This window comes from Monodelphis domestica, chromosome 4, assembly GCF_027887165.1.
Source record: "Monodelphis domestica isolate mMonDom1 chromosome 4, mMonDom1.pri, whole genome shotgun sequence".
NCBI lineage: Eukaryota > Metazoa > Chordata > Mammalia > Didelphimorphia > Didelphidae > Monodelphis > Monodelphis domestica.
In genome coordinates this window covers 288,418,252-288,443,710 of record NC_077230.1, presented here as the reverse complement: position 1 = coordinate 288,443,710, position 25,459 = coordinate 288,418,252, and positions in this window count along the sequence as shown.

The window sequence follows — 25,459 nt, the reverse complement described above, 5'->3', positions numbered from 1 at the left end:
ATCCTCAAACACTTTAAGGTTTGCAAGCACTTTACATATGCTCTCTCATTTAATCCTTGCTTGTAAAATGCTTATTCAGTGGTTTCAGTCATGTCTTACTTGTTGTGACCCCATTAGGGAGTTTTCTTGGCAAGGACACTAGAATATTTTGCCCTTTCCATCTCCAGTTCATTTTATAATTGAGGAAACAGAGGCCAACAGGGTTAAGTGACTTACCCAGAGTCACACAACTAAGTGTCTGAGGTCACACTTGAATTCAGGTCTTCCTGACTCCAGATCTAGCACTCTACTGTGCCACCTAGCTGTCTAACTCTGTGAGGGAGGTGCCAATATTATCTCCATTTTGTTGATGAGAAAACAGAGGCAAACAGAGCTTAAGTGACTTACACAGGGTCATACAGCTAGGAAGTATCTGAGGCAAGATTTGAACTCAGTCTTCCTAACTACAAGTCCACAACTCTGCCCATTGCACCATCCAGCTATCTAATCCAATTACAACCACTGGCTAGTGGAGGCATAGGCAAGTTGCTTAGCTCTCTGGGCTTCAGTTTCCTCATGTGTAGAATGAGAGGCTCATACCAGATGAATCTGGGGGTATCTTTTAAGCCTAGCATCCTAGAATTGTGTTTAATGACTCTAGCTTCAAGAAAGTTTTTCCTTATAGTTAATCTAAATTTCATATAAAATAACAGTTTTCTTGGCAGAGCCAACTGAAAGTAGAATGTGTGGTCTTAGGAGACACTGGAGAACATGAAGAAAAAATGATGTAATCACTTGTCTTGAATATGGTACAAAGGGTTTACAATTTTATTTATTTGTTTATTTATTAAAAATAAACCCTTAATGTTGTAGCTTAGAATTAATACTAATATTGGTTCCAAAGCAGAAGAGCAGGAAGGGTTAGGCAATGGGGATTAAATGACTTGCCCAGGATTACAGAACTAGGAAGTATCTGAGGTCACATTTGAACCCAGGCCCTCTAGACCTTGCTCTCAATCCACTGAGTCATCAAACTACCCCCTTCCATTTCTTTTCTTTTCTTTTTTTTTCTGAAAGAAATTTTGGGCCTGGAATCAGGAAGACTCTTCTTTGTGAGTTCAAATCTTGCCCAAAACTTACTGGTTTTGGGACCCTGGGCAAGTCTCTTCACCCTATTTGCCTCAGTTTCCTCATCTGTAAAATGAGCTGGAGAAGGAAATGGCAAACCATTCCAATGTCTTTGCCAAGAAAACCCCAGATGGGGATGTGACCGAAAAGTAGTAGCAACATCAACAACAAAACCCTATTACTATTTTTACTTTTTCCTCTAGGATTGACTGGGAGGGGCACCTCTGTGTGGTTGTTATCTTGGGTCCATTGAAGAGATTCTAATGGCCTGACATTGACCTTTCATGCTTCCATGATATTAACACCTCCTTGATATTCGTACATGGTTCCTTACCTGCTGGACACGGCTGGCAGTCCTGCATCTGGCTCAACCCAAGAAATGGACCAAATGTCCCTGGGGGACAGGGACAGGGGGAACTGCCGGTCCCCTTGGGACAATAAGAGCCAGGGGGACAGAGCTTCTTTTGACCACCTGGGCAGTAAGACCCTGCTGGGCAGGGGAGGCAGCTCTTCTGGCCTGGAACACAAAATACATGAGTCGCTGACTTTCCTAACCTAGCCTCAGCTCAAAGCAAAGGCATCTTCCAGAAGCATTCTGCTCCCGACTCAGCCCCATCCATCCTTCTTACCTGTTCCATTACTATGCTGCCCATCCAGGCAGGGGATGGCAAAGGAGGAGCCTTCGGGGCAGGCATGACCAGTGGGACAAAGATCTCCACCTGCTCCACCAACTGGCCTTGGGGTCTGTGTCCCTCCCGTGCAGAAGAATCCTGGAAGCAGACAACAGGTCCAGCCCTTTGCCTTGGTCTAGTCTAGGGTCTAGACCCAGGCCTGGTCTGGTCTAATCTAGGTCTAGTTGCCACAGACTATTTTGGAAGAGTCACTGCAAAGTCTGAGCTCCCTTGTCCTCTCTCTGTGTCCCACTCACGTCTTTGGAAAGATGTAGAACGGATTTAAAAAACAACCCTCATGTTCTTTCTTAAGAATCAATGTAAATATAAGAGTTCTAAGGCAGAAGAGATATAAGGACTAAGCAACTGGGGCTCAATGGCTTGCTCTAGGAAATATCTGAGATCAGATTTGAACCCAGGACTTCCCATCTCCAGGCCTATCTCTCTAGAATGGATTTAATAATAATAGCACTTTATACCATGATAATGTTTAGGCTTTAAAGAGTTATTTTTCCTGCAGTCCTATGAAGTTGGGATCTAAATATTTGTATCTTCATTTAACAAATGAGAAAATGGCGGCACAAATAGATTGGATGACTTGCCATGATCACAGAAATAGTTATGTTTCTTGACATCAATTCTGGTGATATTTTTACTAGGTTGTAGGCAACTATATACTATGTAACTAGAGTGGGGTAACTAAAGCTTTGCTTCAGGGTATCAAAATTAAGAGGACATTTAGGGGGCAGCTAGATAGCTCAGTAGAGAGACAGGTCTGGAGATAGGAGATCCTGGCCTCATACTTCCTAGCTATGTGACCCTGGGCAACTCTTAACCCCAATTGTCTAGCCAATTAGGACATTGGCATTCAGGTAGAAACTTAGCTTAGACCTATTTAGAAGGCATACTTAAAATAGGAAATTGTTAGATGATGCATAATCCCTCCTACCCCCACTTAATGCCTAGAGGCAACTAGGTGGCACAGTAGGTCTGGAGTTAGGAAGACCTGAATTCAAATCCCACCGCAGACACCATGTAACCTTGGGCAAGACACTGAAATTCTATTTGCCTCAGTTTCCTCAACTGTAAAATGGAGATAATGATAGCACCTACTTTCCAGGATTGTTGTGAGGATCAAAGAGAATATTTTAAAAGCATGCAGCACAGTGCCTAGCACATAGTTGTGGTTATTTGTCCTTCTTTTTGAAGACCAATGATGTTACATTGTCTGTCAGGGTACAACATATTCATCTGTGACTGATTAGACTAATATGAATTCAGAAGGCTCTGTCATACATCAGGCACAAATGGTCCATTGAGGGTAGAAATAGTTCTGGATTTGCAGACCACAGATTTCCTTTGTATTTCATGTTTAATAAATGCTTCCTTCCTTCCTTCCTTCCTTCCTTCCTTCCTTCCTTCCTTCCTTCCTTCCTTCCTTCCTTCCTTCCTTCCTTCCTTCCTTCCTTCCTTCCTTCCTTCCTTCCTTCCTTCCTTCCTTCCTTCCTTCCTTCCTTTCCTTTCTTCCTTCCCAGGCAAATCATCCCTGTGTCCTAAGATCTATAATGTAAAATTTAAATTAATATCCAATATCTCCAAGTATTATATTTTATAAAGTTTATTAATAATCACTTGAATTATAAGAAATAAAAGAACTAAAGTATGAAAGCCTAAGTAAAAAACTCATGGGCAAAATTCTACTGCCTGGCTCTCACCCAATTGCCACAGCTGCATTACTGGGAACAGAGAGCAAGGGAGGAACTACACAAAACTTATATCTTCCTTACATTAGTACATAACATGAGAAGGAAAATGGGATGCTGGGAAAGAGTCCTGGGAAGCAAATTCTAATTACACAATATGTATTGTCCAGCCCTTCAAATAAATGCACTTTCAAGAAAACTTGTGTGTATCCACTTCCAAAGAAAGAAGTGATATAATAGAAACATAGCAAGACAAAATTTTATATATACATATATATTTTTGTTAAATGATACTTTCTCTAGTACAGGGAGGGGAGGAAGCAGGGGATATACCTGGGAATTTTAGTGTAACAAATAAATAAACAACTAAAATTTTTAAAGAAGTTAATTTCAGGGAAACTTTCATGCTTCTTAGGTTCATAGGCTCATAGATTTGGAACTGGAAAGAAGTTGGAGGCCATCTAGTTCACAATCCCTTCTTTACACATTAGGAAACTGAGGTCCAAAGAGATTAAGTGATTAGTCATGTTTTGTGAAACTATCTCCAGGTATGGAAAAATGCTTGCAATGGCTCTGAATGACTATGACCTTAAGACTTCATTTCTCACAAAGCTTGGACTGGTTTGTATCACAGCCTTCTAGGAGATGAAATCCAATGAATTTTCCCTGTCAGCCATGCTCTCTCAGTTTTGTAGAAATGTAGAAAAAAGGTCATAGAGAATGTCTTCACTGGTCATCCCTTCTACACTGTGTGGGGTTTTCATACTGAGGTACATAGGTACATACAGAGGTACATAGGACTCAGCCTGTTCTGCTTTGAGTCTGTGGGGAAAGATGGAGTTGTTTCTGCTTGTTCCAGGGACTTACGTCCATTATGGTACTTCCTTTGCTCCTGCCAACTCTTTCCTCCCAGGGGTTGTGGATATTTTTAGCTGTTGCCAATTAGTCAATGACATTTGAAAACAAATTTTCAAATGCATTTAAAAATCCTTCTGGTCTGGAGTTGTCCTCAGCTACCTCCAGTTCATGACTCTGAACACATTTGGTCATTACCTAAGTAAAGCCTTCATACAGCTCCCCATTTTGGGTGGGTCTAGCAATGCATCCTTTGCTATATAAATATGAAGTGTTACTATTAGGAAGAAATCTTGGCTTGATATCAGTCCTTTGGAGTTTAATGTTCATTTCATTCTTCCTCTGAAGCTATTTGAATATTCTATATAAGTTACTTGTAGATAATAAGATAATGATCTTGTAATCTGAATGCCAAAGTCATGAAGCAGACTTTGAGATTGTGGGATTGATAAAAGTAATTGCAGAGTGGAATCATATTCTGGTAGGTGCCCCAAGGGAGATCTTACTCAGGCTCACCTGGGGCACATGGACCTCCTGGGGCAGCACTGCCGGCGACATCACAGAAAAAGCCAGGAGGGCAGGATAGACACCAGCTAGCATCCTGTGCCCCTTTCTTCTTATTCCAGGTGCCAGCTGGGCAGGGTGTCTGTTCTGTGTCTGCAGTGCCAGCAGGGCAGTAATGGCCCTTTGGGCAGAAGTCACCAAAGGAAAACCCCACCTACAGGAAAAAGAAATTTAGTGGAGTTTGGAAGAGGAGATGGTGGAGAAAGGAAGTACAAAGCAAGGATAATTCTCTTCACAAAATTCACTCCTTCAAAAATCTTAACCAGAATACTCTCCCTCCTCAGATTTCCCTGCTGAACTTCCTGCTTTCCTTTAAGTTCCAATGAACCTGTCTTTTATAGGAAGCCATTCCCCCAACCCCTCTTAATTCTGGTGTCTTTCTTCTGTTCATTATTTCCTAATTATTCTGTAGTGCAGTGAGGTGACTCAGTGGATAGATTGCTATAGTCAGGAAGACTTCTCTTCCTGAGTTCAAATCTGGCCTCAGCTGTATGACGATAGGCAGGTCATTTAACCCTGTTTGCCTCATCTGTAAAATGAGCTGGTAAAAGAAATGACAAACCATTCCAGTATCTTTGCCAAGAAAATTCCAGTTGTGGTCAAGAAGTCAGACATGATTGAAAATGACCGAACAATAACAATTTATCCTCTATTTAGCTTGCTTTGCATATGTTTGTATTTTGTCTCCACTGTTGAAGATGGGGACTTTCGTTTGCCTCTTTTTGTATCATAGTAGGTACTTAATAAATATTTATGATTGATTGAGAACTCATCCCTTTCAGGAAGGAGATTACTTCTGACCCTTCCCTTAGCCCTTTTGTATATTATCTGCATACATTCATAAATATATATAATACACATATAAATATGTAATACATATGTATACAGATATACACATATATACACAAATATCTATCAAATTTCTCTACCTTTTGGCCTATAGCTATGCCTATCTGCCTTTATGTATCTCTCTTCCTCTGTCTTCTGGTCTATCTTCTCAACTGTCCATTCATCCATCCATCTGTCTGTTCATCTATCTATCTATCCATCCATCCATCATCTATCTATCTATCTATCTATCTATCTATCTATCTATCTATCTATCTATCCGTCCATCCATCCATCCATCCATCCATCCATCCATCCATCCATCCATCCATCTATCCATCTCTCTCTCTCTCTCTCTTTCTCTCTCTCTCTCTCTCTATATATATATATATCTGCCTGTCTATCATCTATCTATTACCTATCTACCTGTCTTTTATCTATCTGTCTAATCCACCTACCTACCTATCTATCCCTCTACCCCTCTTTTGCTCATCTGCCTATTTGGCTATCTCTCCTTCTTTCAGGCAGAGTGGCTTAATAAACAGAGCTGGCCTTGTAATCAGGAAGACTTGGGTTTAAGTCTTGCCTTTCATACATTTCGATTTTTGGGACTGAACAAGTCCCTTTACCTCTCAGCATTTTAGGCAATTCTCTGAGAGGAAGTTTCCTCAGAATTAGGGAAGCCAGTGAATTAACACAGATCCAGACACTGTTTTTTCAACACTCCCAAAGATCTGATTCAATCAGCACACATTCCCTTAACCAATAGACTGAAGCCGTCCACACTTTCTCTGACTGTCCTCCTGTTCCCCAATCTCTCAATGCGTACCCCTCCCCACCCTGCCTCTTTACTGGTTGACAGCCTGGAGAGAAGCTTATTATGTACAAGTAACATATAGAATATTCAAGCAGTTTCACAGGGAGAATGAAATAAACATTAAACTCCAAAGGATTTAAAACTCTCTTCCCAATAATAACAGCTCATATTTATACAGCAAAGAGTACACTGTTAAAATACACACACACACACACACACACACACACATACACATGCACACACACTCGCACATTTTTGTATAGTTGCAATGCTTATGTACATATTGTGTTTTTCCCCCTACTTATTATCACTTCACACACAGAGAAGTCCAGATGTTAAGAGTCTTTACCAGAAGTGTCAAATACTTGGATGTGGACAGATTCCTAGAGGACCAACCAGATTAAAATATAATTGGGAAATGATTAACAAAATAAATAAAAATACGACATAAATAATATTAATTTATGGTTTTCTGAGTCAATATGCAGTGCACAGGGATTCTTCTCTAATTGAGTTTGACTCAAATTAGTCTAGACATTTAGACATTAGTCTATGTGCTTTGATAAGATGATTCTTTAGCTACTTTGCTTTAGTCTGGGTCTCTGATTTCATCAATGTAGAGAAACTTCCTCTGCTAATGCTGAAATTTAGATGTAACTCAGTCTTACAGAGTTGGCTGAGGCACAGAGAGATAAAAACGTGATTTTTCTTGGTCATATTCTGTGTCCTTGCACCCTCTTCTTAACTACAAGGTTGACTCTCAGTCCACTGTGTCATATTGCTGTCTGGTATTTTAAAGACAGGAAGTATTCATAGAATATAGTGCTCATGTTAGAGAAGAGGAAACTGAGTCCCAACAATGAATTTTGATTTTCACACAGCTAATTAGTGATCAAACTGGCTCTTGAACCTAGAATTCCCAACTCCCATATGAAAGTTCTTTTCATCACCCTTTTGCAGTAGTTTTTGGAGTCTTTATTTCCCCATGGCAAGGCATTTGAGTGGTTGCCAACTCTTTGTTAATACAAATAGTGCTGCTATGAATGTCCTTGTAACAAATTAAATTTTTTTTTGTCTTGGATTAGTTCCCAGGGGCATATTCCCCAAAGTAGAAATACCAGGTCAAGGGGTCTTAGTAGTCTTAAAGCTTTTGTAAGATTGTGCTCAGGAAATATTGGAGCAATTTACAGGGCCACTGGCAGCAATTGCAAGCATGTACAGTACCTGCTTCCCCACATCTATCACTGGGTTTTATCTTCCCTTGTTTTTGCTAGTTTAACAGGAGTATAATAGCACCTTAAGGTTATTTAATTTCGCCTTTTCTTAATCGTTAGCAAGTCTATGCACTTTCCACATGATTTATCTCTTGTCCATTTGCTCATGCAAAACATTTATTAAACACCTACTATATGCCATTCTCTCTGCTAGGTTCTATGGGGGAATATAGAGATGAACAAGATGCCCATTCCATACTAAATGAGTTTAGAAGTCAGTTAAAAAATTGAATAATAACAGTCCCTGTCCTCATGGAACTTCCAATTGATGAAGTGAGACCAAAGCAGTGGAGGTCAGAGAAATCCACAAATAACTATATATTGAAATAGGACAAAATATTTGCTCATTTGTTGTGGAAAACCTGGAAACTGACTCCATATGTTTACATAAATTCTTCTTGTATCTTTTTGATATCTTTTCATATGAATAATAAACTTTTATCATTTATATTTAATGATTGATTTCCCCAATTTGTCTTTGCAATTAGTTTTTAACTCTCTTTTTCACATGTATATGCCCTGTCACCTCCTCCGGAATGAGTTTACAAAGGCTAATGATTAGGTCCTTTCTCTGTTTTTGGGTCTCCCTTCTTACTCTGTCCAAGGTTCTGCATACAAGTATTCCATCTATGTGCTCTACGCACTGAAATGTTTTCTTACTAGACTATAAACTACTCAAGTGACAAAAAAAGTATATGCCATAGTGCCTAGCACAGTGCTTTGTAGACTCAATAGACATTTGTTGAATGAATGGAGGAAGGAAGAGAAAGAAAGAAAGGAAGGAAGGAAGGAAGGAAGGAAAGAAGGAAGTTGAAGGAAGGAAGGAAGGAAGGAAGAAAGGAGGGAAATGGAAGGATGGAAGAATGGAATGAAGGGAAAAAAGAAAGAAATAACTCTGGAAGATCAGGCCAGAATGGAGCAGAATAACTTAAGACCATGTTTACCGGAGAGGAAGTATTGGACCCAGGTCCACAGTAGTACCCAGGATCACATAGACCTTCTGGTTCTTTCAGGCCAGTTTTGCTACAGAACCTGCCTGGGCAGCATGGCTGGCACAAGTCCATGCTAGTTGCACCTGGAGCCTCTCGGAAAGTGCCCTGGTAATAGAAAAAAGACACACATTCACATAGACATACAAATACATCCCATATCCTTAAGAGCTGGATTTGCTTGATACACATCCTAAGCAGGTAAAACTATTGGGGAGGAATAAGGGGCATAATCTTTCCTGAGATAAAGTAGATAATGCCTGATAGAGTCTGTGTGTCTGAGGGTGTTGAGAAGGTCTGCTTTGCTACCCTCCTCCCACATCTTGAATCTACCCCTTGATTTCTGAAATTTCCTCAGCAGGAGACAAAGCCTTCAAGGCAAGAGACCTGGAGGAGAGCATTTTGAAACAACATTCACTCTAAAATGTGAATGACTATTGTAATATCCTTTCCAGGAGCAGGGTTTGGTAGGGAGAAAGAGCAATGAACCACTCCATTACTTGAAGGAGAATAGAGAGTAGATAGATGGAACTTATAAAACTTATGAACACAAAACATGCAGTAACTTTTCTAACTTCACAGTTCTATCTAGGCTTCATGTCAATGCTTCCTAGCTCAATGACTTCCCATCACAAACCATACCTCCTACCCTATGGCCAAGGGATGACAGAGATATTTTGCTAGCTGTTGACCTAGTAAGAAGACCTAGCCAAAGGAGATGGGCTGACTTGATAGCCAAGGATGGGATGTTGGGTGTCCAAACTGGGGACTTCTGGTGGTAGGTCTTGGACTGCTGCCCTATCTAGGGGGTCTTGGAGAAAGCTAAGGAGGCTGAACTTTCCTGGAATTATTTCCTGCTCAGGACAGAGAACAGAAGGAACATCTATCTGCATGGTATGAGTTAGGTGAGGGCAAGAAAATGGTGGAAAGGACTTTCTAAAAAAATGTAGAAAGTCAATATGAAGCAACAGATTCTGAGGGCATCTGCTAATCAGGAGTAGAAAAACCCTTTGTGAATACTCTATTTAGTCTCTAGGATGAAGCAACAGATTCTGAGGGCATCTGCTAATCAGGTTGAGTAGAAAAACCCTTTGTGAATACTCTATTTAGTTTCTAGGGTATTCTAGCCTCATGGGCATGGCAGGGTGGAAGTAGGGCAGAATGAGCATCCTTGGCTAGGTCCTGCCTGGTGTTTACTTTGTTATCACCATCCTTAAATGAAGCTATGTCAAGTAGGGAAGGAAATAATAAGCATCTTACCACTGGACATGGGTTGGGAAGTATACTCTTTGCTGGGCAGTAATGCCCAGGAGGACATACTGAAGGTTCAGCTACCCCAGTGCCATTGCAGAATTTTCCTTCTGGGCATTCCTGGCATAGTAGCTGACCAGAGCTCTGTAAAAGAAGAAGTTGGTATAAGATCATAAATCCTTCTCCTTTCTCCAATAGTAATCTTTTTGGCCTGGCATAGATCACACACTCTATGGGTGTCAAGCTGGAGAAATAAACAAGGAAGGGGAAATGTTGTAAAAGGGTCACCCAGGTTTTAATTATAGAATTGCAGAATTGGACAGGGCCTCAGAAATCATCTAGTTCAACTCTTCTACAAAACACAAGTTCTGTCTACTCTATTTTCAGTATAAATAGTAGACTAAACACTTTGCAACATCATCTCATCATCAACATCCTCATAACAACTGGTAAGTGAGGTGTTATTCTTATCCCTATTTTATAGCTGAAGAAATGGAGGCAAACAGAGGTTAAAAGCACTCAAGGTCACATAGCTAATTGATATCTGAGGCAGGATTTGAATTTAGGTCTTCCTCCAGGTTCAGTGCTCTATCCACTGTGCTATCTAACTGCCTCTAAACACATCATAAGCTAGTAAAGGTTAGAGATAATATCTGAACCCAATTTTTCCAGATTCCAAGCCCCTTCCTTCCTTCCTTCGTCCCTCCCTCCTCTTTCTTTCTTTCTTTCTTTCTTTCTTTCTTTCTTTCTTTCTTCCTTCCTTCCTTCCTTCCTTCCTTCCTTCCTTCCTTCCTTCCTTCCTTCCTTCCTTCCTTCCTTCCTTCCTTCCTTCCTTCCTTCCTTCCTTCCTTTCTTTCTTTCTTTCTTTCTTTCTTTCTTTCTTTCTTTCTTTCTTTCTTTCTTTCTTTTCTTTCTTTCTTTCTTTCTTTCTTCTTCCTTTTTCTTTCTTTCTTTCTTTCTTTCTTTCTTTCTTTCTTTCTTTCTTTCTTTCTTTCTTTCTTTCTTTCTTTCTTTCTTTCTTTCTTTCTTTCTTTCTTTCTTTCTTTCTTTCTTCCTTCTTCTTTCTTTTCTTTCTTTCTTTCTTTCTTTCTTTCTTTCTTTCTTTCTTTCTTTCTTTCTTTCTTTCTTTCTTTCTTTCTTTCTTTCTTTCTTTCTTTCTTTCTTTCTTTCTTTCTTTCTTTCTTTCTTTCTTTCTTTCTTTCTTTCTTTCTTCCTTTCTTTCTTTCTTTCTTCCTTTCTTTCTTTCTTTCTTTCTTTCTTTCTTTCTTTCTTTCTTTCTTTCTTTCTTTCTTTCTTTCTTTCTTTCTTTCTTTCTTTCTTTCTTTCTTTCTTTCTTTCTTTCTTTCTTTCTTTCTTTCTTTCTTTCTTTCTTTCTTTCTTTCTTTCTTTCTTTCTTTCTTCCTTTCTTCCTTTCTTTCTTTCTTTCTTTCTTATAAAACCTTAACCTTCCATCTTGGAATCAATACTGTGTATTGGTTCCAAGGCAGAAGAGTGGTAAGGGCTAGGCAATGGGGGTCAAGTGACTTGCCCAGAGTCACACAGCTATTTCTAATGCTTCTCTGTATCAGTTCTGTGTAACAACTCTTCAAATGTTTGGACACTTCATTTTCTGTTTTTTTTTCCACTGACTCATGCAATGGATTCTAGTTCCCTTACTGTCTGGTTTACCCTTCTGGATATTTGCTTTAGTTAATGTCCTTTTGAAGAGGTGGTATCAGAATTGAACATACAATACTTCAGATTTATCCTGACAGGGGCCACTTGAATGCAGCAGGAGATCATGGGAACCTTTTGGGCAGACTCTGTTGACCTGTACTGAGCTGGCAGAGTCAGGTAGGCCAGCTGGATGCCTGCTGCAACACCACCACAGGTCCAATATGGGGTCTAATAAGAACTTGGTTCCTCTCATCCTTTTGAACTCCTCCTTTTCCATGAAGCTCTCTCTGTCTAAGCGATGGTGATATTCCTTCAGGCCCTAATCTAACCAGGGGCTGTAGAAAGCTATTTGCTTTCTAACAATAGAAACGATGGTGTTCTCCTAAAGTGTCCCATTTGGGAGAAAGCCCCCCAAAAGAAAACCCTGTGCCCCTTCCCCCATCCCATAGCTCCAAGAGCTCTTAGAAGACAAAACAACCTCTGCTTAGGACAGAAATAGGCCCTCAGAGTTGTCCTTTTTTCTCTTAACCCCTGAATTCTTTTCCCCCCTAAAAGTAGCAGGGCATAGAGGGCAAGGCACTAGAGTCAGAGTCATGACAACCTGAATTCAAGCTCAGACTCTTGGAATAGTGCCTAACATGTAGTAGACACTTGTCCATTTCCAAGACATTTATCTGTGTGCCTCAGCTTCCTCATCTTTCAAAGGAAGGAGTTGTATTATAGGATCAACCACACAATATTTATTTAGCTCTTATTACTATGTGCCAGGCACTGTGCTAGGCATAGGACATACAAAAAAAGACAAAAGACATTCTTTGCCCTCAAGGAGTGTACAGTCCAAAGAGGAGAGACAACAAGCAGATATATACAAAGAAGCTATATGCAGGAGAAGTAGGAAATAAATAACAGAGAAAAGCCATTAGAAAGAGAGGGATTGGAAGGGATCCCTGTGGAAGAAGGGATTTTTAATTTAAGACGATTTCAAATGCCCCTGCCAGGTTTAGATCTATGACCTTACTGGAGATGGCTTGTCCCCCATGGATGCCTGGGAGATGGTGATGCTTGGGTTGGAGAGTAAGACTTGGTGGAAAGGAGGAGGAGGAAAATGGATCTGAACCCTATGAAATTTTAGGTCTCCTGGAAACAGGTTATCCTCCCTTCTAGAAAGTCCCTTCTCCCTGAACAAAAAAGCCAACTCTCTCCTGGGCACCCCACTGGCATTCCAGGATGGGGTCGGGGGAGCCGAAGGAAAAATGAAGGAAAAAAAAAAGCTAGAGCTTTTGACTTGTTATTCATAACTCCCCATTTGTCACTTATCTCCTCTCAGATCTTAATGAACTCTTCCCAGGATAATTACCAAATTCTCCCATTGACAGAGGGCTGGGCTGGCTAGGTGGCAGAAGGAAGCAGCAGGGCAATTAGCTATTTATAAAATGCCACTTTCCCATCAATATGGAAATCCAGCAATTATCACTCGAATTATTCATGACAATTGAATGCCAGATAAATAAGGAAGAGGAAAGGGGGAGGGCAGGCACCAATTACTTATTAGAATTTGCAAGAGAAATAATATCTCTCCCATCATCCCCTGATGCAGCCAGCTCATTGTTTTACCTACTAGGGTGAAATGAATGTTTGATACCATCGCAATTGGTCTGTCCCGCTGAGCTGGGCCTAAATGGAGTGGGCTCCTTCCAGTCTCTGTTCCACAGTAATTACTCAGACTGAGGAGGAGGAAATCAGGGCAGGAAGAGCAAGTCTGCACACCCACTGCGGCTCAGCTGAGTAGAAGGAAGCCAGAGAGAGGCAGTAGAGTTCTCTCTCTGACCGTTGGGTTGTGGCTCCTGCTTTCTGGTTCTCCATGGGGATGTGCCTCACAGAAGGGACAGGAGTGGGTGTCCAGTTCAGGAGCTGGTGTCCTGATCCATAAGGCATCCCTCCACCCCCCCCCCCCATCTAAGCCAACCCCTCAGGGATCTGGGAGTCTGCCCCTCCTGCCACAGGAGAAGGACTACTAAGAGCCTCAACCTTTCCATCCTCCATCTTGGATCCTGGACTGGAAGGAGCTTGGTGGTTCAGGACCTGAAATCTAGAGCTTCCCTGAATTTAAAGCATTCAGAGGACTGTCATCCTTTCCTGGAAATAGAGCTGTATAGAAGACCTCTGGGAGAAATGAATCCTTCCAAGGTCAGGTCTGCCTTGGGAGACTCCCTAGTTTTGAGATAAGTGTATTTAGGTTAAAAAAGACAGTGGCTGTATAATCTATATCATAACACCCGCCATGTTGGAGAGGAGTGAGGGGTGGGAGAGAGGGAGAGAACATGGATTGCAAAATGCCAGAAAATTATTAAAATGATATCTGTGTGTTTTCTGAAAAAATATTGAAAAAGTAAAACATGAAAAAATTATTTTAAAAAAGTGACCATTCTTTTTGGCTTTAGGTGATTCATTCCCCCTCCCCCTCCCATGTGCCCCTCCCATTTCCACTCCAATTTTTTTGCTACAGGTACACCTCATTTTATTTCACTTGGCTTTATTGTGTTTTGTAGATATTGCCTTTTTTTTTAAAAACAACAAATTGAAGGTTTATGGCAACCCTCCGTTGAGCAATGGCTATTGGGGCCATTTTTCTGATCCTGTCTCTGTCACGTTTTGATCATTCTCACAATATTTGAGCCTTTTTCATTATTATTATTATATTGGTTATGGTGGTCTGTGATCAGTGATCTTTGATGGTACTATTGTAATAGTTTTGGGGTACCACGAACTGTGCCCAGATAGGATGGTGAACAATCAATAAATACTGTGTGTGTTCCGACTGCTCCACTGACCAGCAGTTCCCCCATCTCTCTCCCTTTTTTTGGGCTGCCCTGTTCCCTGAGACACAACAGTATTGAATATTACATAAACTTAGTTGATAAAGCAGCAGCAGGTTTGAAAGGATTGACTCCAATTTTGAAAAAGGTTCTACTGTGGGTAAAATGTTATCAAGCGACTACAGAAAAATCTTTTGTGAAGGGAAGAGTCAATTGATGCAGCAAACTTCATTGTTGTCTTATTTTAAGAGATTGCTTCAGCCACCCCAATCTTCAGCAACCACTGCCCTGATCTGTCAGCCGCCATCAACATTGAGGCAAGACCTTCCATCAGCAAAAAGGCTCAGATGATGGTTTGTGTTATTTAGCAATAAAGTATTTTTAAATTAAGATATTTCCATTAGTTTTTTTAGACATAGTACTATTGCATACTTGATACAGTACAGTGTAAATAGTTTTATATACACTGGGCAACCAAAAAATTCACGAGATTTGCTTTATTGCAGTCATCTGGAACCAAACCCACAATATCTCTGAGATATTTCTGTGGTCATTGTGATATACTTTCTTATAAAACAAGGAGTTCTTAACCTGTTTAGAACCAGTTTAGACTGTTAAGCCAGTTTAGAAAAGCCTACAGACTCATCCCCAGAATCATGTTTTAAATGCATAAAATAAAATGTATAGGAATACAAAGGAAAGCAATCATATTGAAATACAGTCATCCAAATATCTATGTTTTTAATGTTCATGGCTGAGGTTAAGAGACCCCACAGGTATGAGAAGCTGCCAAGGATTGGTTTTCTAGAAACTGCTGAATGGCATCTTGGGAATGTACTTCATCCTAGAGAGTTTGCCACCCCCTGCATAAAAGTGACTAGATAATGTTCTTCCCTGCTCCAACACAGACTCCTCAAGTGAACAACAATTATTTCCCATGACTCTTGGGATGCTCTGTACAGTACTAGAGTCCAGTGTCCTCCCTGAGAGAAATGGACTCTTTTAAGGCTTTTATTTTCTCTCTGTTGAATCCCAAGTGCATCCATACCCCACCTCTGCTCCCTGGGAAGAAACTTACAGAGTAGCTGCCAGCAGCACATAGTACGGGAGTCATTGTTCCAAGCTCAGGGCAGTGATGCCCTTCAGGGCAAAGGGCACAGTCACCCATCATCTGAGCACCTGGATGTACCTGGAATGTTCCCCTGGAAGAAGAAAGAATTTGAATCCTCCCTCAGACACTTATTATTTGTGTGACCCTTATTTTCTATTGCCTCCGTTTCTTCTTTTGTAAAGCAGGGATCATAGTAGCACCGACCTCACAGAATTATTAGGAAGGCCAAATGAGATAACTTGTAAAAGCTCTGCTTTATAATATATATAATGAATAAAACTTAACTCTATACAACTCATACTTTTCATCTTTTTTTGTTTTGATATTAGTGTAGCACATGGATCTCACTTACCCTGGGCAGAACACAGGTTTGGGGGATCCACTGGGACAGTAGGCTCCAGGGGGGCAGCTGGTACAATTAGCTGGTTGGTCATTGCCCATTTGGAAACTGTAGGTACCAGGTGGGCATGGAAATTGGGTACCCCGCTGTGAACCTGGCTCAGAAAAATGGAAGATTTCCAAATTAAGGAGAGTAGCAGGGATACTATTGCTGAATGACCCCAGGGGGAGAAGGCTAGGGAAGGGGAAATGCCATTTGACCAAAGGAATTGTTCTGTCCAGGAATCAATTCTTTGTCTGGCCCATTCTTGTTCCCTTTGAAGGTCTCATCCCACTTCTATTTATCCCCAATAAGTCTTATCAATCATGGGCAGCATCATCACCAGAGGTTCTTTCATTCATCTCTACTTCCAAGCAGGATATTACTTCCATCCCAGACAGAGATAAATCATTTCAAAACCTCTGTGATAGCATTCCAAAGTGTCTCTGGGTCTATCAACCTTTACCGTCAGCAAGGTCTCCCTGATTTTGAATATCAGTGCCTCTTTCTGTGATATGGTCCTTTTCTCCTCTTGTTCCTCTCCACCAGAAGTAGCACAGTGGGCATATGACTGACTCTCCCCTGCCAATTGTGCGTGTTCACTATACCTACTCTGGGCTGGTCCCTACCCAATAATCCTGGAGAGTCTATTTACCTGGAGGGCAGTAATGTCCTGCAAGGCACCGTCCTGAAGGGGTGTGAGTTCCAAGGACACAGAACCAGCCAGCTGGGCACAGCACACATTCTTTTTCTGAGGCTAGACCTGTCTGGTTGCTCCAGGTACCTGCTGGACACTGGAACTGGGTTGGGTGCTTTGTGCCAACAGGGCAGTAGTGGCCAGTGGGGCATTGCCCAGGAGGTCTATCCACACCTCCAGTTCCTGAAAACACAGTCCCCAGATGGTATCAGTGAACAAGTGAGGGGCTTCTTACTATCCATTTCGTCTAAAGGCAGAAGGTGGGTAGTTGCAGAGCCTAAATGAAATGTAGTACAGTAGAAAGGAAACTGTATTCAGAATCAGAGGACCTGGTGGCTCCTTACCACTTGGATGAGTCACTTATCCTCTCTGGGTCTCAGTTTTCCTAATATGTAAAATAAGCTTCCTTCCAGGTTAAAATACGGTGATGCTACTAATATTAATCTGATTTCATTTATGCAGAACTTTCAGTATGAACAAGGGATAGGGTTGGAGAAATCAGGAAAGGGTGGATGGGAGAAGGTTTACAGCTTGGAATTCATGATTTGCTGTAGGAAATTCATTGGGTGAGGCAGCCAGCTGGTGCAGTAGATAGAGCACTGGACTCGAAATCAGGAAAGCTCATTTCATGAGTTTAAATTCAGTCTCAGACACTAGTTGTGTGACCCTGAGAAAGGCATTTAACCCTTTTTGTTTCAATTCCTCATCTGTAAAATGACCTGGAAAAGAAAATGGCAAACCACTCCAGGATCTTTGCCAAGAAAACCCCAAAATGGAGTCTTAGAGAGTAGAACATGACTAATACAAGAAATTCACTCTGTGAGTCATCCATAAGTGGGTAACTGAGTGGGTGTCCTTGTCTTCTTGAATGGGAAAAGGTGGGAAGGGAATTATGGCTTGGGCAGGACTGGTTTTTCCTGCCTGCCTTATCTGCCTAATTGGAGGTCAACTGGACTTCTGTCCCGTCAAGCAATGGGCACCATCTAGTTCCTGTGTCAAGGACTCATTTTTTTACTCACCCCCAGTACAAACCAGTCCAGCTGGACAAGACTCACACTGAGACAGGTGAAAGAGGTCAGTACGATCACTGAAGGTTCCTGGGGGGCAGGCATTGTTGAGGGAGTACGGACTGGAGGATCCAATGGGACACACATACCTGAAAAATCACCACTAACTCAGTCTGAAATCATTCACATTTCCATTGCCCTGTAATATTTACAAAAAACCTCCCTCTCAATAGTTTTGTGAGACAAGTAGGGTGAGTATCAATTACCCTAGTTTAGAAAAGGAGGGTAATTAGATTAGATTAGATATAGCTAGGAAATGTCAGAGACAGGTCCAAGAACACAGACCTTCCCATTGAGAGTTAACACCCTTCAGATAGATGGGGAGCTTGGTGGGTTAGTGCTTGAAGCTTTAGGGATCTGAGTTCAAGTTTTGACTGTGCTTCTATCAGGTGAGTGTTGAGGACTGGGTTACTTCACTTATCAGGGCTTCTTTCTCCCCTCCCCTGAAAAGGAAGGGACTATCTCCACAGCTGCTGCCACCGGGGAGGTTGAAGGAGACAATGGCACAAGACCTCTTTTGCTCCTGAGAGAATAGGCACTATGAAACCAGGCAGGTATGGGATGCTCTGGGAGACTTGGATTTGAGATCCCCAGAGGCACAGCTCCTTTATTCGGGCTGTGGTCTCTCCTTCTAAGCCTCCACAGTCAGTCTCAGCCAGTTTGCCCTGTGCCTTAGTTCCTAAATGTGTGTCTGTGTGTTCTGTGGCTACTGGGCACGATGGCCATGCCTCCCTCACAAGCTTGGAAGCTCTCCCAGGCAGCCGCGTTTTGGCTCTCCTCTGCCCTCTCTCCAATTTTGTGGAGTCCCTCTCTCTCTTAGGGCTCTTGTGCTTCAAAGGAGTAGCATTCCAACTAATCTTGGCCTCCCTGGGCAATGTCCAAATGCTCCAGAATGACCCCTTCTACTCCCTTTTCTGATTATCAAAATTCAATTTCCTGGTTAAAATTATTTCAATAAAAATGATTGGTGGCAGTCTGGCATTGGGGGATCAAATCTGATCTCAGACACTTCCTAGCTGTGTGATCCTGAATAAGTTGCTTAACCCTCTTTGCCTCAGTTTCCTCACTGGTAAAATGAACTTTAGAAGGAAATGGCAAACCACTCCAATATCTTTGCCAAGAAGACTCCAAAATGGAGTCATGGAAAATGAACTATGATTAAAATGACCAAACAACAATAAATTCACTCTGAGCTGGACCCAACCAACTGGAATCACTCAGCAGCAGCAACAACAAATCTATCCACTATGGCATGTGCTCCACATCCTCCCTTAGGAGTTTCAAATGAGGCTACTTTGAGAAAAGTAATACCTTACCCTGAGGAATGACCCCACAATGGTGGAATTTCAGGCAGAACCACAGACAAGTGTACATGGGCATGTGGAAGTTTTGTGTGTCATTATGGGTGATATTTCAGTGTCCCCTTCAGAACACCATTAGAATGTGGCTGACCTCTACTACTTCTGCCCAAGAATAAAGGGGATGAGTCCTGCCCATGATGGGGAAACAACACTCACCCCGGGAAGCACTCTGAGTCTGGCTGGGCCAGCCCAGTCTGGGTACAGGCTCTGCCTGCTGGGCATGGAATGCAATCTGCCGCTTCATCTTGTCCAGGGAGAGGGCTGAATGTGCCAGCTTGGCATGGGCTGGGGTAGGTGGCTCCCTTGGGACAGAAATGTCCAGCTGGGCACCGTAGACACATTCCCAGGTCTGGGGAAAGAGAAACCTAGGTCCATGACCTGTCCCACCCTCCTCCTTACTAGCACTGCTGAAAACCATTGCAATCTATTCCCTCTAGCTCCTGGACAGTTGACTGGAAAACAAATCACATTAATGTGCCTAGAATTTGTAGGATTGTTAAGTACATTGAAATATTTCCTAATTCCTGTGTCTTTCCTTATGTGCTCAGGATGGGATAAGTTCTCCAAAGCAGGTCAGGAAAATAACAATACCACACATTTATAGTACTTTTAAGTTTTACATTTTATGCACGTTATCTCATTTGATTTTCACAGCAACCCTGTAAGTGGGGTGCTATTATTATCCCCATTTTAGAGATGAGGAAGTTGAGGTTGAGAGTGGTTAAAGGATTTGCCATGGGTCATACAACTGGCAAGTGCCTAAAATAGGATTTGAACTAAGGTTTTCCTGACTTCACGTTGGCTTTATTCACTACGCTTTCCACCTAGCAATGCCAGACCATAAGATTGATTATTTAAGAAAAGAATTTTAGTATTGGAAGAACCAGAGGTCATTTAGTTCAATCTACCACCCATTGCTAGAATACTCTCTACTGTGTCTCTGACAAGAAAACACTTTGTAAACTTTAGAAAACTATGTAAATGTGAATTATCATAATCATCACTACCATCATAATAATTTTTATTATTATCTAGTCTCTTCCTGAATACTTCCATCAACAGGGAACTCACTATCTCAGGAAGTAGCCCATTCTGTTTTTAGATAACTAATATTTTTGTTAATTTCCAGGTATTGAGTTGAAATATATGTCCCTATAACTTGGACTCATTCTTTCTTGTTTTGCATACTGGGGTGCCACAGAATAATTCTAAGAAGCAGAGGTGAGCTAGAGTTAGTTTAATTCAGATCTTGAGGCTGATCATTAAATTTTCAGTGGGAGCATTAACACTTTGGAAATTGGCAAACACTCTAAAGTAGGGCTTGATTTAATGTTTTGTTGAGTATCTTAAGAAAGTGATGGATAAAATGTTAATAATGCAAATTAAACTTGAAAGGGTGTCCTATGTACATTTTTCCCCAGTGGAGAGACAATTGTTAAATATTTACCAACACATCCTTGAGCCTTATCTTTCTTTTACTACAACAGTCCTTCAGTTACATGGAGATAGCTATCATGGCTCCCTTTCTCCAGGCTAAGCATATTCTAGTCTTTGCAGCTGATGCTCATGACATATCCTTTTCCCACATCCTTTGGAAATTTTTCAGTTTGTTAGTTTAAAATATGGTGCCTAGAGATGAACATAATTCCTTACCTTGTTTAGTGCTTCATACCTTAAAACGTACTTTTCACAAGGCAGCTAAATGGTAAAGTGGAGTCAGGAGTCAGGAAGTTCTGAGTTCAAATTCAGTCTCAGTTACTTGCTAGCTGTGTAACCCTGGGAAAGTCACTTAACTCTGTTTGCCTCGGTTTTCTCATAGATAAGATAAGCCAGAGAAAAAAATGGCAGCTCACTCTAGCATCATTGCCAAGAAACCTCAAATGGGGCCATGAAGAGGCAGACACAACTGAAATAACTGAACACCAACAAATATATTATCTCATTTGATTGTCAAAAAAAATCCTGCTATTAAGAAGGGAAGATGTCTGGTTACTGTTCCTATTTGATAGATGGGCAAACTAAGGCACAGAGACATTGAATTTTTTCAGTCTTATCATTTACAACAGAACTTGGCTTATATCTCAGGTCTTTTAATCCCTAGTCTACTTTCCCTTACCCTACACCAGTAATGGCGAACCTTTTAGAGACTGAGTGCCCAAACTGCACCCTCACGCTGGATATGAGCCTCCCCCTTACCCCAGACAGGGAAGGGAGAAAGTGTTTCCATTGGGCTGCTGGGCAGAGGGACAGGTAAAGTGAAAAATGTCCTTAGGTGAGGTGGGGAGTAGAAAGGGAGCAACCCCCTCTGGTGCCATAGGTTTGCCAACATGGCTCTATATTGTCTTAATAAAGTATTCAGGGGCTTAAGTAGATGCTGTCCCCTGCTTTCTCCCTTAAAAATATATCATTTGTTATATTTCTTTATCAAATTATATTTCTTTATTATATTTTACATTTCTTTATTAAACTTATTCATTTTTACATTAAAATAACCAGGTAACTCCCTCCTTCCCTTCCTTATCCCCACTAGAGAGGACAGCATTTAACAGAAAGACATAATTATATATAAAACTATATCTTATTTATTTCCTATTTATCAATTCTTTCTCTGGCTATGTTCCCTCATCTGAAGAATACAAGTTCAAGTTGTACCATAAGTAATAAGAATAGGCTTTGATGCCTCTCTCTCTCCCTACCACGTGGGGTGGTTCAGATCTTCTTGTGTGGTGGCTGACCTAGTCTGGAAAAACCATTGGTAATGGTGTCTCTCCTGGCTCCCACCCTGGCAGGCTGAGGGGGATGGATACCTACAGGCTAGAGCTCCAATGCAGCCCACTCAGGCCTTGCACTAGATGAAGCGCTCTGCATTTTAAGAGGACAACAGAGCCACATTTGGTGATATGCACCAGCAGGCGGTACTGTTAGATTGTTTGGCCAACACTCTACTTTTCAAGAAACAGAGCAACTCCCTGTGGGTGTCCCTAATAGCGTAGCGAATGGCTCCGTTCCTAGCAGAATCACAGCAATTTGAGAACACATGTTGACACTGGACAAGCCAGTGCCTAATTTTGATAGTCACTTTCGGGGACATCTGGACCTCACTGAAGTGGAAGGGATTTGACCAATGGCAACATTTGCATCCTACCGGCATTATGCTGGAGGCTTGAGATGGGCTTGAATGTATCCCTGAGGCTGCTATAGCCAGCTCTAACCTTCTTTGGGGCAGCTAGGTGGTGCAGTGGACAGAGCACTCAACCTGGAGTCAGGAAGACTCATCTTCCTGAGTTCAAATCCAGTAGTCACTTAACCCTCTGCCTCAGTTTCCTCAGCTACAAAATGAGCTAGAGAAGGAAGTATCAAACCATTCCAGCATCTTTGCCAAGAAAACCTTAAAAGGGGTCATGGCCAGTCAGATACAACTATGAAAAGACTCTGCAACAAACCTTTTCTCCTCCTTTCTCACTGATCATCTTTCCCTTCATCCCCTTCTTCCCCTCTCCCCACTTCCTTTCCAGAGATGGCAAATATTTCTAATTTCTTGCAGAGTTACAGGCTCAGCTTGACTTGAAGGGACTTGTGCATTCAAAGCTCTAGGGGAAAACAAATGAAAGGGAGGCAGTAAGGGGCAGTATGAAGGGAATATTGTCGTGATAGTTAGGAAGTCTGGCTCTGCCACTCACTTGAAGTATGGCCTTGGGCCATACTCAATTTCCTCAGCAGAAAAAAATGAGGAGGCTGGAGAGGTGGTGAGTATAAATTAGAGGAAAGAACACTAGAAGATCTGGGTTTTAATCCTGTCTCTGATGTCTATGAGCCGTGTGATCTTGAGCAAACCTTGGTTTCATTAGTCAAAACTAGGGTCTGAATAGAAGAAACTATTGGAGTCTAGTGCAGATCAAAACTGCCATCTTCCACCTTATTTTCTTCCTGAGATTTTTATTGTACGTGTGATATATGTTTTTTACCATGGCATGAGCAATGTGGAAATAAGTATTACATGAAAGTACTGCTAATAACCTGTGTCAGATTATTTACTGTCTGGGGTAGGGAGAAAGGAGGGAAGAAGAAAATCAGAACCCTAATATGTCAGAAAACAATTGTCAAAAATTGTTTCTACATATAACTGGAAAAATAATTAATTAAAAATTGGGGGACCGGTATCTCTAAAGTCTCTTTGAGCTCGAATATCCCAGGATCCCAGGACTACCTGATTTCTAAGGTCCATTTTAGCTCTACCATTCTCTGAGATGAGATTCTGTGACAATTTTGTGACTCACTAACATCTTACTCATTCTCTTCATGGACAGTCAATGTCATTGGATAATAGACCCAGGACAGACCCCAGGCAAATGGGTGACAAGAGCACAGACTGTCATTTCCTTAGAGTCCCCCAGGATCCAGTGTCCTCATTCTGTCTCATGGATGCCCCAGGACTCCAGTCAGAAACCTTCAAATTTCCACTATCTTATCTTCCTTCTCACTGTCTGCTAGGGTCACTCTACTACCATGCTTCTTACTAACCTCTATGATAACTCTAATATTCTCTAACTACTCTACTATCATATTACCTACTAACTTCTAATAAGTTAGGGTACCAGTGGTGATGAAGCAATTTTATGTGGGGCAAAAAAAGTTAGAACCAGTCAGGAGATCAGGGAAGGAATCCTAGCTCCGACATTACAAGCTGTGAGATCTTAGGAAAGTCTTTAAGCTTGCTCCCTGAGCATGATTTCTATAATGCCATTGTTGTTCAGTTGTGCCCAACTCTTCATGAATCCCATTTGGGGTTTTCTTTGCAAAGATACTAAAAAAATAGAAAACCTATTTGGGGTTTTCTTAGCAGAAATACTGGAGTAGTTTACCATTTCCTTCTCCATCTCATTTTACTGATGAGGAAACTGAGGCAAATGGGGGTGAGGTACTTGCCCAGGGTCACACAGCTAATAAATGTCTGAGGGTGGATTTGAACTCATAAAGATGAGTCCTCCTGACTCCAGGCCTATCCACTATACTACCTAACTGCCCTATCACCATGTGAGAATCAGAGAATTAGATTTTGAACTATAAGAGAGCATGAAATCTAATCCTCTCATTTAATAGAGGAGGCAATTAACTGATTTCCCCAGGGTTACACAGGTAGTACTATAATTTTCTAAGGAAGGATTTGAACCTAGAACTCTGAACCAAAGGACCAAAATTCTTTCCACTGTATAACACTGACTCCGCAAAGCCTTGCTGGATTTAGTTGGGTCCCTTTTCAGCAAGCAGCACCTCAGGTAAGTGGGGAGGGAACATAGTTGGATGTATGGTATAGTAAAAAAGAGTGCTAGGTAGAAAGTCAGAAGATGTGGCTTTTTCTCCAGCTTTTACCACTTGCTTGAGCAAGCAATTCCCTCTTTCTCAAGCCTCAGTTACCTTATCTGTAAGATGGGGATAATAAAATTTGCATTGTGCTTCTTCCAAGACTGTTACGAGAAGTAAATTCTATAACATGACTAAAATGCTTTGTAACTTTGAAGAGCTATTTAAATGTGAACTCTCAGTGACAGGATAGGAGGGGAGGGCTGCTGTTTCTGTTGAGACTCATTTACTTCTATTACTTTGGACGTTTGAGGAGAGCCCTGTAGGGAGGGAGGCATCTTTTCCTGCCAACAGATATGACATGCCCTCTGAATAAACCTGAGCTTAATTCGCTTCTTCTGGGTCCCCATACTCTAAGCAATCCTTCTGATGGTAGGAAAGATAGCTTTGCTACAGACCATTTAAGGACTCCCCAAATGTATCATTGGGAAGTTCTACTTTTTAATCTAACTTAATTTCATCCTTCAATTTAATGCATTCTTTTTTTTATTACTAGGATCAATGATCACAAGTCTTTATTGAAGAATGCTACATTTATCCAAAGAACATTATCATTTTTCTTGGGTTGAATAATCTGATTTCCTTTAGGTTTTCCTACTCAACTCAATTTTTAGCATTTTTAAAGCAAATATAATGGTCTTGGTTCTGGAGAAATGGGGAAAGAAAAGGAAAACTGTCTACACCCTCAAGGGGCTTATATTTTACTTTATGATTTCCCTTCCTATGAGAACTTAAGATTTAGAGCACAAAGTGATCTTTTTCTTCTTGTTTTTCAGTCATGTCCACCTCTTGTGACCCTAATTGGGATTTTCTTGGCAGAGATACTGGAATGGTTTTCCATTTCCTTCTCTGGATCATTTTACAGATGAGGGAAATGAGGCAAATGGTATTAAGCATTTTAAGGGTCACACAGCTAGTAAAGTGTCTGAGGCTGGATTTGAACTCATAAAGA